The sequence below is a fragment of the Hypanus sabinus genome, chromosome 1 (genome assembly GCF_030144855.1).
Source record: "Hypanus sabinus isolate sHypSab1 chromosome 1, sHypSab1.hap1, whole genome shotgun sequence".
NCBI lineage: Eukaryota > Metazoa > Chordata > Chondrichthyes > Myliobatiformes > Dasyatidae > Hypanus > Hypanus sabinus.
In genome coordinates, this window is record NC_082706.1 from 188,751,865 (window position 1) to 188,764,231 (window position 12,367).

At 46.9% G+C, this 12,367-nt stretch overlaps 1 protein-coding gene across 1 annotated transcript in view; it reads left to right on the top strand.

The window, feature by feature from the left end:
• Positions 1-12,367, top strand: part of zbtb10 (zinc finger and BTB domain containing 10) — a 106,265-nt gene that overhangs the window by 44,871 nt on the left and 49,027 nt on the right. The gene's annotated exons all lie outside the window — the stretch shown is intronic.

Genomic DNA, 12,367 nt, shown 5'->3' on the forward strand with positions numbered 1-12,367 from the left:
TTGCCAAGATACCGTTGTTGGGCCTTCCAGAAACAGGTGTATTTTTAACTACAATCAATTGAAGCACCATGATTGTACACTAGTGATCATCATTTAACTGGTTACATGGCTTCTACAACCAATTGGCTTCACCAGCGATGATTTGGTGCTTCACATTAAAGGAGGTTAATACTTATGCAATCAATTATTGTTTTATTTTTGTAATTAACAGACACTTTGTGGTCCGTTTTCACTTCGACAGGGATCTGTTCTGGGTCCCCTGCTCTTTGTGATTTTTACAAATGACCTAGATGAGGAAGTAGAAGGGTGGGTTAGTAAGTTTGCTGATGACACAAAAGTTGGGCATGGTGTGGATAGTCTGGAGGGTTGTCTGAGGTTACAGTGTGACGTAGATAGGATGCAGAACTGCGCTAAAAAGTGGCAGATGAAGTTCAACCCAGATATGTATGAAGTGGTTCATTTTGGTAGGTCACATTTGAAGACAGAATATAATAATGGTAAGACTCTTGGCAGTGTGGAGGATCTGTGAGATCTTGGGGTCTGTGTCCATAGGACACTCAAGGCTGCTGCCCAGGTTGACGGTGTTGTTAAGAAGGTGTATGGTGTGTTAGCTTTCCTCAACCGTAGGACTGAGTTCAAGAGCTGTGAGATAATGTTACAGTTACAGAAGACCTTAGTTAGACCCCACTTGGAGTACTGTGTTCAGTTCTGTACAGCTCACTACAGGAAGGATGTGGATACTGTAGAGAGAGTGCAGAGGAGATTTACAAGGATGTTGCCTGGAATGGAGAATATGCCTTATGAGAATATGTTGAATGAACTTGGCCTTTTCTCCTTGGAGTTATGGAGGATGAGAGGCATTGATCGTGTGGATAGCCAGAGGCTTTTTCCCAGGGCTGAAATGACTAACACAAGGGGGCAGAGTTTTAAGATGCTTGGAAGTAGGTACAAGGGGGATGTCAGATGCAAGTTTTTTTTACATGGAGAGTGGTGGGTGCATGAAATGCACTGCCATCGACGGTGGTAGGGGCGTATACAAAAGGGTCTTTTAAGAGATTCTTAGATAGGTACATGGAGCTTAGAAAAATAGGCTAGGCACTAGGGAAATTTTAGACAGTTTCTAGAGTAGGTTATGTGGTCAGCCCAGCATTGTGGGCTGAAGGGCCTGTAATGTGCTGTAGATTTCTATGTTCTATGACATGAAAGAGTTATTTTCTATTGGTATGTCAAAAAAGCCAAATTAAATCCACTCTGATTCAATGTTGTAAACATTGGGGGGGTGGTTAATGCTTTTTATAGGCATTGTTTGTGAACCCTTGTTTTTAATAACAGGTAGAACCTCCTTTTAGCAGCAATAATCTCCACCAAGTTGTATCAAGACATTTTACAAGGGAATGCCAGGGTAGTGGTCTGTTGCCTGAAGCTTAATAGAAGTTGGACGATGCACCAAGACAATGATCCGAAACACAAGAGTAAATCAATAACAGAATGGTCTAAAAAAAAGAACATTTGTGACTTGGAATGACCAAGTCCAGACCTTAACCCATTTGAGATGCTGTGACATGCCTTGGAGAGAACTGTTCATGCAAGGTATCCCAGAAATATTGTTGAACTAAAACAGTTATGTGTGGCAGAATGGTCTAAAATTCCTCCTTGCCATTACGTGTCTGATCAGCAGCTATAGGAGATAGTTGGAGGGGGTTATTGATACCAAAAGAGATTCTACCAGTTATTAAATACAAAGGTTAAAATACTTTTTCCAGTCTGGACTGTAAATGATTAACCAATGTATTCAATAAAGACATGAAAATAGAATCCTTTGTGTGTTATTAGTGTAGGCAGATTGTGTTTGTCTACTATTGTGACCTGGATGAAGACCAGACCACATTTTATGAATAGTTAATGCAGAAAACCAGGTAATTGCAGTGGGTTCAAACTTATTAAACCACCCTCAATACCCAACATTCCCCATGCACTCCACTTTACAGTTACTTGTTTATTGTGTTTTATAGGATTGCTTTTATATTTATATCTGTTATTTTGTTTTGCTTATTGTGTATTTATTTATGCTGCACCGGATCTTCAATCACTTTGTTCTCTTTTACACCTGTGTACTGAATCAATAAATACAGCAATAAACAATCTTGACCCTTGGATACTTGAACAGATGCGAGAGACTTGCAAGTATATTGCCATGACTGAAAAATTGTGCAAATAGGTGGAGAATAGGGAAGTTGGGTTGATTTTCAGAACAAAAGGGGGACAGTTTAATTGATATGTACAAAATTAAGAGATTGGGTGAACAGAAAAGACTTGTTTCTTCGAGCAAAGAGGTTATTTAAGTTTCATTTATTATCAAAGAGTTTATAAATTATAATAAATTATACAACCTTGAGATTTGATTGCTCATAGGTAGCTGCAAAGCAAGAAACACAAAAGAACCCAATTAAAGAAAAAAATGCAAATAAAAATAAAAGACTAACACTATGCGCAAGAGGGGAAAAAAACATGCAAACTATTAAAATGAACATAAGCATTCTGAACCTAAATGGAGTCCTCAGATCTGAATCCCAGAGTAGGCCCAAAGCAGTCTTTGTAGTCTTAGTGCCATGGAGACAACCTTCACGGAGAATGAGAGAAATCTGCTATGTCCCAACTGACACCTTGTCTTTACAGTCTATCTGGGCTGTCATTTAAATTGACCCAACAACAGAACAGCAAAAGGCTCCGCGCCCTGGAGAGAGGAGTGATCGTTGCAGAGAATAAGTGAAATTGGCTCTTGCCTCTAATCAGGGCAGGCGTTTAAATGGTCTAAACAGCACACTAGGACCTAGGCATTGCGGCTTGAAATGCAGATTTTACCACCCAACCTGAAGCTGCTCTCAAGCTCTTAAAATCAGTTTGATGCCCAGACCAATCCAACCTTGCAACCAGACCAGTTGAACAAGCACGGGAGGTTCGCCCAGAATTCTGCAACACACCATCTCGGCTCATTCTGCGAACTCGCCTCGCCGATGTTCGTCCCTTCACTGTTAGCATCGATAATTTAACACAATTCCTTCAGAAAAGCTATTTTTATTGATGTTTTTTGTCAGATTTTTTATCTTTTATCTTAACCAGATGTAAGGGAGATAATAAAGGAGTTTGGGAAAGAGTTAAGGGTCTTTGTTTATTCATCCACAGAAGAGTTCTGTTCTGGAAATTATGGCTTTGTAAGTATGGCAAAAGCAGAAATGTTCACCCCATTGAAAAGGTATCTGGATGAAGAGCTGTAACCTAAAGATTATAAATGAGGCTAAGGAAATGGGAAAAAAGGTTGTTTGTTCTTCTGTCTTTTCTATCTTGGTAGGGTATTTGATGTGCCTTAAGAGTGCAAAATGCCAGCAGATAGTTGGATGTCACCAGGCTTTGCCTGCAGTGAAGTAGTTGAGGCTGTGTTCTATTGGGAACCAAAGAACTTGCCTCAGTACAGGGGAAGAATAAAGGTTTGCTTCATTGATAAAGTGAATCAGGCTTGAAGGAGTGTAATAGCTAAAATAATGCACCTGTAATGCTACTGTGACACTAATTTCCTTTGGGATCGATGAAGTGTCCCTCTCTCTCCTCTGTCCCCCCGGAGGTGCTTGAGAATCAGAACTGGTATGGTCACTGTTGAGAATAGTTAGAGAACAGAAGCCAGAAGCAAATATGTATTTGCCTTGGAAATCTTGGATTGACCTCTGTAATGTCCCTGTCATCTGTCAAATTCAGGCAAACGATTTATGTCTTTTCCTGATCTTAAACATTTGTCATGTATCTGACTACAAGTAGGTCCATAGCAATTATTTTTGAAATGCTAGGGATTTCTTCTCCATTTGAGACCAAGCAAATTTAAGCAGATCAAATTCAAGATACCCTAGGAATCTGATTTCAAAGCAAATTTGGTTTTGGTTGTACTAGACTGACTTAATTTTCACTATGACTACTGGACTACTGGAAAGAAAAAGACCAGGCTTACTTTCAGAAATATTTGAAAATCTTTGCACCTTTTACCTCAGTCAAAGTTGAAGATCAGGAGATTGTTTGTCCATGTCATTAAGTACCATATTGTAGAATATGTAGAATTGTGTCTGGGTGTACGCCATTATACTTCACCTTATCATTCATTTTACTTGTTTTGTCATGATATTTATCTCAGTTTTGTCTAAGGGCTAGTATGGAAGTGAACCTAAGTGGATCTGTGTTTCATTTATTCTATAATGTTTAAAATTTGTATCTGGTTACCATCATGTTTAGATGTATGTTTTTAATACAACTCCATTTCAATACAGGCATTGCATTTGATGTCTATAACAACAATATTTAAAGCTCAGTATAATTTTATGGTTTAGAAATATAGTTTAACAGACTAGTTACAAAAATTTGTGTAGAAACGATCAATTATCTCCTTTAAAAATGATTGTGGTTATTGCTGTTGTCCAAGTAACCTAAACAAAATGTGTTACTGTATGAAGTGGATTACTGCCTTGGGTATTTGCCAATGTTTTAAGTAATCAATGTAATTCCAATCTGTACAAATAGTTTGAAGCTTGGTGCTGAAAGTGCTCATTTGGTAGTTTTGTTTTTCTTTCTTGTGTTCTGCAATTCAGTTGAACTGCTTGACAAGACTTGCTAAAACTTGATGTATAACGTGCTAAAAAACGTTATTATACGGCATATGCTGAGGATGAAGTTCTGTATATTAAGCTGCTTATTTAGAGGCCAATTTTACTTTCAGCTTTGAAAAATTAAATTTATTCGTGATGGTTGATTTTGCATTATTTTGAAGATTGATATTTTAAACCTAGAAGGTTTAAGGAGATTTGCACTGAATTTGGAATGAATCAGCAGACTTTCACTAGTAAGTATAGCAATGTGAGAAATTGAAGAAATTTTAATGTGAAGTTTGAGTTTTAAAAAGTACTGTGCTTAAAGCAGATTCAAGCATTCAAATTGATCAACTACATTGGTGTCAAAGCTTATTCCCAGAGCAAGGCTGTATAGAACTAGAGGGCACCTAAATAAAAAAGAAATTTGAAAAGAGATCTGATAAGGGGCAACACACACAAAATGCTGGAGGAAATCAGCAGGCCAAGCAGCAGCTATGGAAAAGAGTACAGTTGACGTTTTGGGCCGAGACCCTTCGGCAGGACTGGGGGGAAAAAACGGTTGAAGAGTAGATTTAAAAGGTGTGGGGGGGGGGAGAGAGTGAAACACAAAGTGACAGGTGAATTCTGAGAAGGAAGGGATGAAGTAAAGAGCTGAAGTAAGACAGGGCTGGAAAAGGGGGAGTCTGATAGAAGAGGACAGAAGGCCGTGGAAGGAAGAAAAGGAGGTAGCAGCATCGGGGGGGGGCAGTGGGTAGGAGATGAGGAGAGAGAGGGAAAAGGGGATGGGGAATTGTGAAGGGGGGCATTACCTGAAGTTTTAGAAATCGATGTTCATGCCATCAGGTTGCAGGCTACCCAAAACAAATATAAGGTTTTGTTCCTCCAACCTGAGTGTGGCCTCATCACAACAGTAGGGGAGGCCATGGATGGACATAACGAAATGAGAATGGGAACTGGAATTAAAACGGGTAGCCACTGGGATATCCCACTTTTTTGGTGGGTGGAGCATAGGTGTTTGGTGTTGTGGTCTCCCAATCTACATAGGGTCTCACCAGGAGCACCAGACACAGTACAGTAGGCCCTCCTTATCTGTGGGGGATTGGTTCTGGAACCCCCCCCCCCCCCCCCCCCCCGCCCACAGATACCAAAAAACGCAGATGCTCAAGTTCCTTATTTAACCTGTCTCAATGCTGGTGGACTTTAGGACCTGGAGGAGCTCAAACTTGCTGCCTGTGGCTGCTGCTGAATCTGCAGTGTTTCTGTTCCATTGATGGAAAACAATCACAATTGAAAATAGAGTGGAAATAATATTGATCGGAAAGAGGTGAAATGCCATCAGTCATTGGAAAAGCATCAGGCTACAGTTGGTCAACGATTGGAACAATTTTATAGGATAAAGTGAGAATGATGGAGTATGTGAAAGACCCTGCCCCAATGAAAGCTACAATTATTACTAAGCAATGCAGTGGTTTAATTATTGAAATACCATAGATTCCGGACTACAGAGCGTACCTGCCGCACGCTCTAATTTTAGAAAGAAAATCAATTTTGTACTTGTACAGTCCTCACCGGATTTTAAGCCGCAGGTGTCCCACATTGTGATATGAGATATTTACACAGAAAGATATTACACGTGAGGATTTTTTAACTTTTAATTAAATCCGTATGGTAACATAAACAAATACATATTGCAAATGCTTTTTTTCGAACAGTGCCTGTAACACAGCTACTTTTAAATATACATACGTATCGGTAACGCACAAATTACGCTGCGTATACTTTTTTACTGAACAGTGCACGAACAACATTCCAATATCTCCTAACGACTGGTAAAAAATATATATACTGCAGCCTACCAGGAAAAGTTATTGATCGCCTTCTTCATCTTCCTCCTGCGCACTAAAACCATCAAAGTCCTTCAGTGTCCGAATTGAACAACCTCAGGATCTCATCACTCACTTCAGTCTCTTCGTTGTCGCTCTCACTTGAGCGCACGAGGTCCTCTTCATCACGTAGCAGTCCAGCCTTTCGAAACCCGTTGGTGATGGTCGATGTTGTGACACGGCTCCACGCATTTAGGATCCACTGGCAGACTTGAGTTAAAGATGCTCTTCGCATGCGTCCTGTTTTGGTAAAGGATTTCTCGCCGCTCGTCATCCAAGCCTCCCACTCAACGTGCAGCGCCACTTTAAATGCCCGGTTCACGCTGCTGTCCAGTGGCTGCAAATACTTCGTGGTGCCCCCAGGAATCACAGCTGGAATTGAGTTTGTACTCTTGAAGGCAGCTTTCACTGAACTTTCATTGTCAGCCGCTTAAAAATCACCATCGGTGGAAGCTTTAGTCCGGATGCTGTGCAGCTCAGATCACAAGTAAAATGCGTTCTCTCATGGCCACTTGTTTTCAGTGTGATGGACGAGTCACCTTTTTTATTAACAGTCCGAGTGAGAGGCAGGTCAAACGTCAAAGGTACTTCATCCATATATATGATATCATCTGGCCCGATGGAATTCTCCGCTATCTTTGTTTGAGTGAATATGCGGAAGTTAGCAAGTTTTTCCTCGTGGTCGGGAGGGAGCTGCTGACAGAGTCATGCATACCCTGACAGACAGGCCTTTTCGTCTCATAAATCTAAAACACCACGATGGCCCACCTCTAAAATCTTCCATTTTCATTTTGGTGGCGATTGCTTTAGCCTTCAGTCTGATCTGCACGGTGGAAACACCGCGGCCGCCTGCTCTCTGTGTGTTAACCCAGTCTTCAGGAAAGTTTTCAAGTTCGGGCCATCTGCTGTGATTACCTCTGAAAGCTTTTGTCGTCTTTTTGCATTGACTCAGTTCTTCATGCTGGCATCTCCACCGTCTCACCATCGATTCATTTATGCCAAGATTATGTGCAGCAGCGCAATTTCCTTCAACCGCCAGATTGATCGCCTTTAACCTAAAAGCTGCATCATATGCTTTTCTTCGAGTGTTTTCCATGTTGATGAGGGTGAGTACAAATGACTGATTTACAGTAATTTAATTGTGAAAGTGCGCTTGATTTATCGTACAATTTCATTGGACCGCTGTGAACTACTCATTAATTTTATTGGTCTACTGTTATGAGGCAAAATGTTTTTGGCGGCGTGAAAAAAAAACATGCATTAGCCGCACCGTAGTATAGGCCGCAGTGTTCAAAGCGTGGGAAAAAAGTAGCGGCTTATAGTCCGGAATTTACGGTACATACATTTCTTAAGTGCTTTTATATACATAAAATGTAAAATATATACTATATACTAAGGCAAACATTTGACTGACGCTAAATAATACTGGAAGTACCTGTTCTGACTTGCATGCAAATCTGACTTAAAGACTACCTGTACTTTAAATCATTTCTCGATTACGTTTAGTACCCAATACAATGGAGATGCTATGTAAATAGTTGTTATACTATATTGTTTAAGGAATAAGGACAAGAAAAAGAAGTCTGTACATGCTCAAACAACGAGTACTGGAGAGAGAGCTTCTGGGTTTTCCCGATCTGTGGTTGGTTGAATCCGTGCATGTGGAACTGCATAAGGAGGGCGGACTGTTTAGGGCCCTGAAAAGTAGTGAGGGGGGAAGCACGGGTGGGGGGGAAGATGTGCTTGGTGGTGGGATCTCATTGGAGCTGGCAGGAGTTGCAAAGAATTATGCACTGGACACAGAAGCTGGTGGGGTGGTAGGTGAGGAAATGTACTATATTGTGGCGACCCATTTCCATGCACATCTGAACCGGCTCACAATTAGATAGCCTACGGGGGTTTGCGAGCACAGAGCTTTGGAGCCTCTGCGCCACGGGGGGCAGGTTGAGGGAGGCTTAAAAGTGAGGCTGAAGATTTCAAATAAAGTTTTTCCTTCGACTGCAGTTACCGACTCCGTGTCGTAATTTTAGCGCTGCATGTAGCACACCGCTACAATTGGTGACCCCGATGGTCCAAACGATTTTTGGACCAGAAATGACCGACGCCGCCTCTGTTCATGCGGTTTCGTTGAAACTGCCGGGTTTCTGGACACAGCAACCGAACCTATGGTTCCAGCAAGCCGAAGCCCAATTCCACGTTCGCCAGATCACCTCAGAAGACACCCGCTACTACTACGTGGTGAGCTCCCTCGACCAGGACATAGCGGCCCAGGTCGCCGAGTTCATACAGTCGCCCCCGGTAGACGGCAAGTACACGGAATTCAAAGCCCTGCTCCTCTGGACTTTCGGACTCTCACGGCGCGAGTTTACTGCACCTGGATGGCTTGGGAGACAGACCTCCATCGGCTTTAATGAATGAGGTGTTGTCTCTGGCCGGAGGACACAAGCCCTCCCTCATGTTTGAGCAGGCATTCCTGGAGCAGCTGCCCGAGGACATACGCCTGCTGCTGTCCAACGCGGATTTCAGTGACCCCCGGAAGGTGGCAGCCCGGGCGGACTTGCTGTGGAATGCCAAAAAGGTGAGTGGGGTGTCCATCGCACGGATCTCCCAGCCACGCTCCCAGCAGCAAACCAGTCCAGGCCCAGCCGCAGAGCCCACCAACCCCCGGCCCAATGAACACTGGTGCTTCTACCACCAGTGGTGGGGTGCAAAAGCCCGCCGTTGTCGCTCGCCCTGCAAGTTCCCGGGAAACGCCAGGGCCAGCTGCCGCTGATGGCTACGGCAGCTGGCCATCGGGATAGCCTCCTGTATGTGTGGGATAGAAGATCGGGACGCCGGTTTTTGGTCGATACTGGTGCCGAGATCAGCGTTTTACCTCCGACGAGTTACGACACCCGCAGCAGGGCACCGGGTCCCCCCCGAGGGCTGTGAACGGCAGCACAGTAAGGACCTATGGCACCCGTCAGGTGCAGCTACAGTTCGGCTCCAGCCAGTTCACGTGGGACTTTACACTGGCCGCCGTAGCCCAACCGCTTCTGGGTGCAGATTTTTTGCGGCCTCACAGCCTACTGGTCGACCTGCCCAGGAAGAGACTGGTACATGCCGAGACCTTTCAGATGTTCTCCCTGGGTGCAGCCCAGTTGCCAGCCCCTCACCTCGGCTCCATCACACTGTCCGACAACGACTTCACCAGGGTCCTGGCGGATTTCCCATCGGTTCTGGCACCGCAGTTCACAGCGGCCATGCCCCGACACGGTGTACAGCACCACATCCCGACCCAGGGACCACCCCTCCACGCCCGCGCTCGGCGGCTTCCAGACAAGCTTCCGGCGAAGGAGGAGTTCCAGAGGATGGAGGAATTGGGGATCATCCGGCGGTCCAACAGCCCATGGGCCTCCCCCCTGCACATGGTGCCCAAAGCGACGGGAGGCTGGAGACCGTGCGGCGACTACCGCAGGCTGAACGAGGCTACCACACCGGACCGCTACCCTGTGCCGCACATTCAGGACTTTGCAGCAAACCTGCACGGTGCACGGATCTTCTCCAAGGTAGACCTCATCCGAGGGTACCATCAAATCCCGATGCATCCTGACGACGTCCCCAAAACGGCTCTCATCACCCCGTTTGGCCTTTTCGAGTTCCTCCGCATGCCGTTCGGCCTGAAGAATGCCGCACAGACATTCCAGCGGCTAATGGACGCGGTGGGACGGGACCTGGACTTCGCGTTCATCTATTTGGACGACATCCTCATAGCCAGCAGCAGTCATCAGGAGCATCTGTCCCACCTCCGTCAACTCTGCGCCCAACTGAGTGAGTACGGTCTTACAATCAACCCTGCCAAATGCCAGTTCGAACTCGATACCATTGACTTCCTGGGCCACAGGATTACTAAAGACGGAGCAACCCCTCTGCCCGCTAAGGTAGATGCGGTCCGCCACTTCCCCCGACCCACCACGATCAAAGGCCTTCAGGAATTCGTAGGTATGGTCAATTTCTACCACCGCTTCCTCCCTTCAGCTGCCCGGATCATGCGCCCCCTGTTCGCCCTGATGTCGGGTCCGAGCAAGGACATTACCTGGGATGAGGAGTCCACCGCCACTTCCGTTCAAACGAAGGAAGCTTTCGCGAACGCCGCAATGCTAGTACATCCCAGAATGGACGCCCCTACCGCCCTCACAGTGGATGCATCTAACATAGCGGTTGGTGGGGTGCTGGAGCAACTCATCGCAGGTCGCTGGCAACCCCTGGGGTTTTTCAGCAAACACCTGCGGCCACCTGAGCTCAAGTACAGTGCTTTCGACCGGGAACTGTTGGCGCTCTACCTGGCAATCCGGCATTTCAGGTACTTCCTAGAAGGTCGGCACTTCACCGCGTTCACGGACCACAAACCGCTTACTTTTGCGTTTACAAAAGCGTCCGACCCCTGGTCGTCCCGCCAGCAACGCCACCTGTCCTACATCTCTGAATACGCGACGGATGTCCGGCACGTCTCGGGTACGGACAATGTCGTGGCTGATGCGCTCTCTCGCCCTACCATTCATGCCCTTTCCCAAGGGTAGACTTTGAGGCACTGGCAGAGGCACAGCAGGCAGATGAGGAGATTCCGAGTTACAGAACCGCAGTCTCCAGTTTGCAGCTCCAGGACCTCCCTGTGGGCCCGGGTGAGAGGACCCTACTCTGTGACGTCGCCACCGGCCAGCCCCGTCCCATCGTCCTGACAGCCTGGCGGCACCGTGTTTTCAACTCCATTCATAACTTGGCGCATCCCTCCATCCGGACAACTGTCCGGATGGTTTCCAGCAGGTTCGTTTGGCACGGACTCCGCAAACAGGTCAGTGAATGGGCCAAGACGTGCATGCACTGCCAGACGGCCAAGGTGCAGCGGCACACCAAAGCCCCACCGCAGCAGTTCCATCCCGCCCACCGGCGTTTCGACCACATTCATGTGGATATCGTGGGCCCCCTGCCAGTGTCGCGCGGAGCGCGTTACCTCCTGACTATCGTGGACCGGTTCACAAGATGGCCAGAGGCGGTCCCGCTCACCGACACCACCTCCGAATCTTGCGCCCGAGCCCTGATCACCACCTGGATATCTCGCTTTGGTGTACCGGCCCACATTACCTCCGACAGAGGCACCCAGTTCACCTCCAGCCTGTGGTCAGCTATGGCCAGCCTTTTGGGGAACTCAGCTGGACCACACAACTGCCTCACCCACAGTCGAACGGGCTAGTGGAGCGTTTCCACCATCACCTGAAGTCGGCCCTCATGGCCCACCTGCGAAGAGCCAACTGGGCGGACGAGCTTCCCTGGGTCCTACTCGGCATCCGCACAGCGCCCAAGGACGACCTGCACGCCTCGTCGGCCGAGTTGGTATATGGTGCGCCCCTGGTCGTCCCCGGGGAGTTCCTACCAGCCCCACGGGGGCAAGAGGAAGATCCCGCAGCAGTCCTGGGCAGACTATGCGAGAAGCTCGGTAACCTGGCCCCCATACCCACTTCACAGCACGGGCGGAACCCGATCTGCGTACCCAAAGACCTGCACAACTGTAAGTTTGTGTTTGTACGAAGGAGCGGGCATCGGCCACCGCTGCAGCGGCCATACGAGGGGCCGTTTATGGTGCTCCGGAACAACGGGTCCACGTTCGTGCTGGACGTTGGGGGGATGGAGGAGGTTTTCATGGTGGACCGACTCAAACTGGCCCATGTGGACGTGGCGCAACCGGCCGAGTTTCTGGCACCTCAGCGCAGAGGCTGACCTCCCAAGCAGGTTCCGGCCCAGACTGTGGACATTGGGGGGTGTATCGCCGGTTCTGGGTGGGGGGGGTTATGTGGCGACCCATTTCCTGGCACATCCGAA